This window comes from Carlito syrichta, unplaced genomic scaffold (assembly GCF_000164805.1).
Source record: "Carlito syrichta isolate Samal-C Ts95f unplaced genomic scaffold, Tarsius_syrichta-2.0.1 Scaffold146042, whole genome shotgun sequence".
NCBI classification, from domain to species: Eukaryota; Metazoa; Chordata; class Mammalia; order Primates; family Tarsiidae; genus Carlito; species Carlito syrichta.
Window position 1 is genome coordinate 2841 of NW_007090138.1, and position 5861 is coordinate 8701.

A 5861-nucleotide genomic window follows, 5' to 3' on the forward strand; every position below is an offset into this window, starting at 1 on the left:
AGAACTTTTAGGAATCGCCACACTGTTTTCCACAGAGGTTGTACTAGTTTACACTCCCACCAACAGTGCAGAAGTGTTCCCTTTTCACCACATCCTCTCCAGCATCTGTTATTTTTTGAGTTATTGATGATGGCCATTCTGACTGGAGGTAGGTGGTATTTCAGTGTAGTTTTAATTTGCATCTCCTTGATGACTAGTGAAGCTGAACATTTTTTCATGTATCTATTGGCTGCTTCTGTGTCTTCTTTCGAGAAGTATCTGTTCATATCTTTTGCCCACTTTGTAATGGGGCTGTTTGTTTTCTTTCTTTTCAGCATGTTCGAGTTCCTTGTAGATCCTTGATGTTAGGCATTTGTCAGACACGGAGTTGGAAAATATGTTCATTGCAACATTGTTCACAATAGCAAGAACACGGAACCAACCGTGCTGCCGATCAAAAGAGGACTGGATTTAAAAAATGTGGTCATATACACAATGGAATATTACGCAGCCATAAAGAAGAACAAAATCATGAACTTTGCAGCAACCTGGATGGAATTAGGGTTTATAATACTGTGTGATCTTTCACAGAAACAAAGATCTGAGTATCACATGTTCTCACTCATTAATGGACCTTGAACAACTACCATAATACTATAACAAAAGGATTGACAGTAGCAGGAAACTGGGAAAGAAGATGGGGTTGACAGTAGTCTGCCTGGGGGGGGCACACATCATCAACAAGGGTACCTGAACAATGAATATTTGTATACCTAACCGTGAATTATACCCCACAATCTAAAATAAATAAAATATTTTTAAAATTTTTTTATTTTAAAGATGTGGGGTACAATTCAGGCTTAGGTATGTAAATGGTCATTACACAGGTAAAGTTTGGGCCTCACTTTGGTCCCCACTTCACCTAGTTTGAGATCAGGTATCCTTATTGATGAAATGTGCTCTCTGAGTATTACAATTTTAATACAGTGTTTTTCCTTTCTTAAATTGTGTATACACTTTTTTGGTACCCTCTGTATGTATGGGAGCATATATGCGTAAGCCCAAAGCATTCTTAATTTAAACTGCAGTTCTTTAGAATCTATTATTGTGCACTTTGCATTGCATCATGAGAATAATGAGTAATAAGCCAAATATAGAGTAAACCAGATTATAGATGAAAGGAAAGAATGCAAATTAACTTACGTAGGTAAAACTCTTAAAACTACGTTAGCAAGATCCCTGTAGATATGAAAATGCCAATTATATTTTTCTGTACTCATTCCCATTTGTTTTTCACTTTTTAAATCTATTAAACTTTCAAATCTATTCTGCTATCACCCAGAAGAAACAAATTATCTACTAACTCTGGTACTATAAATGAATAACTAGATAAAATTAAGCTTCATTTTGTAACTCTGTAACTATTGTTTTGTACTTAGAAAATTGTAGTTCGATAATTCCCAAGTCTTACTTACTAAAAGAAGTTTTACTGTAATTTATTTCTACACATATAGAGATACAATCACAGCGATCTTCTCTGAAGATTTGCTGATATAGAGGGTGTATAGGTTAGCACTTTCCTAAATTAAACTGATGAATTATTCCTCCTCAAATAAAGGTTTGAAAATAGGCCAAAATAATCATGCTATAGATTTATACAAAATACTTATTTATCTTTTAAAATAGTAATGTGATATTAGTTCTTTAAAGGAATCCAAGATGGCCTAAAAAATAATTCACAACCAAGGAATGAACGTTAGTTCTTTAGCATCTTACTAGAAATGTACATCACTAGTATAATAGATAGATAGATAGATAGATAGGTAGATAGATAGATAGATAGATAGATAGATAGATAGATAGATAGATAGATAAAGACTATTTTAAGGTTCTATTTTGATCCATAATATGTGTAAAAACAATGATTTAAAGTTGATGGCAATTTTTCTTAGAGATTGTTATTCCTTTTAAAATTGGTAGCATTGAAAGAAACTATGAATTAAAATTGCAAATATTCTTGAAAACTTTGTCTTCTTTACCTTTTGAGATAGCCAGCCTCCCTTAAATGCCTTGTTAACTTAAGTTTACTGTAAATTCTGAAGTCATGTGAGTTAATTAATTGCAGAAATTGGTTTATGAAATAAATCACCAACATTTTCCTGAAACTTAATTCTCTGTGTCAACTAGTGAGGTAGCTATACTAAAGCTTGCAATACTTCTCAGCATTGTAAAAAATATATATATATATATATATTGGTATCTGTGGCAATTGGAAATCTTACTGTTCAAATTTTGGAACTAAATAATTTCAGACAAATACTTGATGAATGTTTTAATGTCCAAAATTTCCTTAATTTTTCTCTGAAATTTGGAACCCAGATAAATTTAGGCATTACTGTGTGAGGATTGAGAATCTCATTGACTAATCTCAGAAAATGGAGTGCTTTGACAACTAAGATATATTACAAACAAACAAATGCAAATACATGCTGAAAGACAAAGGTACTCTAATGATACTTTTGGAAAGACTACTTGTTGAGAAAAGCAATTGCCAAATCTCCACCAGAGTAAATACCAAGCCCAACATATACTGAATGACAATTACACTAAAGTGAACATCATAATTCCAATCATAATTATCTGGCTTTGGTTGTATGTAAAAATGTATATAAATAGTCAGTCATTATAATAGTTAATCAGTGAAATAATCATTTCCAGTGTTTCTACAAAGAGATGGAAGTCTTTTCATTGTTTATTTTCTTTTTAGGTTTTTTTTTAAAAAATACAAAATATTTGCTCTCTAGAAAATATGCATTCATGTATGTCTCCTATCACAAGCCTTTCCCTGGTTGGTTTTTCCTCCCCAACTTAACAGAAATGACAGATGAAGAGACTTTTTATATCCCACTGATAATATAGAAGTATTTGAAAACTTGTCAAAGTCAACGGATGCTTTAAAACTTTTTAAATAGAATTTGTATCTTGCTTATTCATTTTGCCATTGCACGGGGTTTATGTAATAACAAAGATAACCTTGAAATTGCACCCCAAGCTTGTAACATATTCATATACAAAACAACAATCATAGAGTAAAATGGATTAGTTATTTAGAATTAATTTATTAGGCTTCAGGTAATTAGAATTTCTTATGCTAAACTAGTGCTGTTGATTCCTAAATGCATTGTCTTGTATCAGGAAAGCTCATATATCATATGAATTCTTACACTAAAGCTTGCTGGGAAGCCTAGTATTGATTGATTTTCTTGTATGTATTCTGTGTCTGATAAAGATAAATGTGTATTATCTTTCCTGAGTACAGAGCCTTTCTATATTTTTTAGAACAATTTTGTGAATCATTTCAAAATTGTCCATGTCTTATATTTGTAAAGATTAATCTATTTCTCCCTGTGCTCAAAGATTATGCTCTACAGGATCAAAGATTTTGTCTTTTTTGTGTTGTGTATATCCATGCCTAAAAATTGTTGCATAATCAATCACAGAAAGCCCTGGGTTTAAAAAATGAACTGATTCTAAATATGTATTGAAAAATAAAAGTACAATGGTGGTTGAAATTTAATGAGAAGTAGAAACAATTATATTTTCATATTAACAGATATTAAGACATATTATAAAGCTATAGTAATTGGCTTCCTTTAAATTTGGAATCATTTAGACCAGCGCCCCATGCTATTCTGTCTCCTTGATGTGTTATTTGAAAAAAAATATGCCATCTGTCTAAACAAAATTGAATTCAGCTTTATGCCTTAGAAAAAAATAACAAAAAAAACCATATCCATTGAAGAAAAAATGTGATACTGGACAAGCACAGGCAAATGATATCATTGGAGAAAAACAGAAACTCTAGAAACACTCCCAAATTTATTTCTGGAAATTGGGTATATAATAGACATCATATCATAAATGGTTATACAAGAGTTAAATGTAACGAATACCTGCAATATGACCGATAAGACTCAAAGAGTTTTTTTTACATAAATTAAGTCATAACTGTCTGTGATATACATTGTATTTTTATCTGCATGTTACAGGTTAGGAAAATGGCACACAAAGAAATAACGTAATTTACCCAAAGTATCAGAACTAAGAAATGACTGAGTCAGAACTTGATACCAGGTAGTCCTAAACATTCTGTTATACAGTCTTACCCACAAATATGCAGAAAACAGATAGATAGGGCAACCCCTTACAATCCCCTTCCACTGTGGGAGCTTTTCTGTCCTCTCAATAAATTCTACTTTCTAAAAAAAGAAAGAAAAGAAAAGAGATAGCTTATCAAATTGTGCTGTAAAAATGAATTCAATACATAAAAAAACAAAAATTAAAATTAGGTAGTTTTCAGAGCATATAAGGATACAATTCATAAGGGTTAAAGAAAAACATAAAATTCAAAACTAAAATAAATTTACTCTCCGCCTGACCACCGCCACACCACCATCATGAACACAAGCCGTGTGCAGCCTATCAAGCTGGCCAGGAACACCAAAGTGCTGGGCAGGACCAGCTAGCAGGGACAGTGCACGCAGGTGCGTGGAATTCATGGACGGCAGGAGCCACTCCATCATTGCAACGTAGCCCCGCTGGGCGACGGCAACATGCTCACCCTATTGGAGTCTGAAGAAGAGGCTGGGAGGCTGGGAGACTGCGCTGAGCTTGGCTGCTAGGTCCTGGATGTTGGGGTCGACACTCAGGGATGGCCATGGTCTGCGACTGTTAAATAAAGCATTTATGTGGTATGTCAAAAAAGAGAAGTGATTTTAATAAAATATGAGAGAACACATCTCTATAAGTACATCAGAAGACGAAGTTTTACATGTGAAATTTGCTTTCCAGTTCCAGCCATGATGGAGTAAGAGATATTAAATTTACCTAGTACTCAAGAAAAACAAAATCCATAAGAAACAACCATCTTCAGCCACTGAACAAGAAGCATGGAAGAGCTCTGGGGCCTGAGAGAAGGGAAATTCGTGAAATCATCTCAGTGTTCATCTTGGCTTCCTCTACAATTGTCAAAATCAGGACCTGAAAAAACAGTTCAAGTAGGCACTGAGCGGGAGAAGCAGAAATTGTTTCCAGGAGACCGAGGTGACTGCAATTAGGGAGATAGGAGCCTCTTGGAAGAGTTGGTTAAGAAATATCCATATTTGTTATACTGGTCAAATGCTAAGCTGCTCATACAAAAGGCAAAACTCTGCCAGACAGGCAAAAAAGAGTTCCTAGGTTGTGAGAAGAGTGGAGATATGTTAGCAGAGGTTATGGTTTTGAAAATTTGACCAACCAAAGTGGAGAGATGTCACTGAACACTTGACTTTCAGTGGAGACCTCAATAACACACTCCTCGAAAGTAAAACTAATGTGGAGAAGAAGAAAAAATATAAACTTGAATTTCAAAAATTGAGGCAAAACATTTCTAAGTTACACCGAAATAATATGCAACATAATAAATTTCACAGCTGAAAAAATTAATTCTCTAGGCATCTGTGCAAAAAAATCAAGTGATGTACAAAGATAAAAATCAGCCTGGCTTTATATTTTTGCCTAGGTACATTCAATTCTAGAAAAAATGAAGCAAAGATTTCCCTTCCACAGCACTGTTGATATTTTGGGTGGGATCTCATTGTCATGAGGGCTGTCTGGTGCCTCTATTTATAAGATGCCAGAAGCACACCACCCTCCTCCCCCCATCAATCAAAAATGACACAAAAAAGTGATAATCAAAAATGTTACAAAATGCCGATGTCCCCATAGTGGAAGGCAAGATTAAAATTATCCCTCTGGTTGAAAACCATGGAGATAAAATAACAAAGTACAGAGGTGATGTATGAACTAAAATTATTGTAAATAGGATGACATAAAATCAAAAA

The 5861-nt window shown here is 33.9% G+C and overlaps 1 pseudogene; it reads left to right on the forward strand.

Moving 5' to 3' along the window:
- The first annotated feature begins 4436 nt into the window (after positions 1 to 4436).
- Positions 4437 to 4661, forward strand: LOC110594845 (annotated as a pseudogene).
- Positions 4662 to 5861: the final 1200 nt, after the last annotated feature.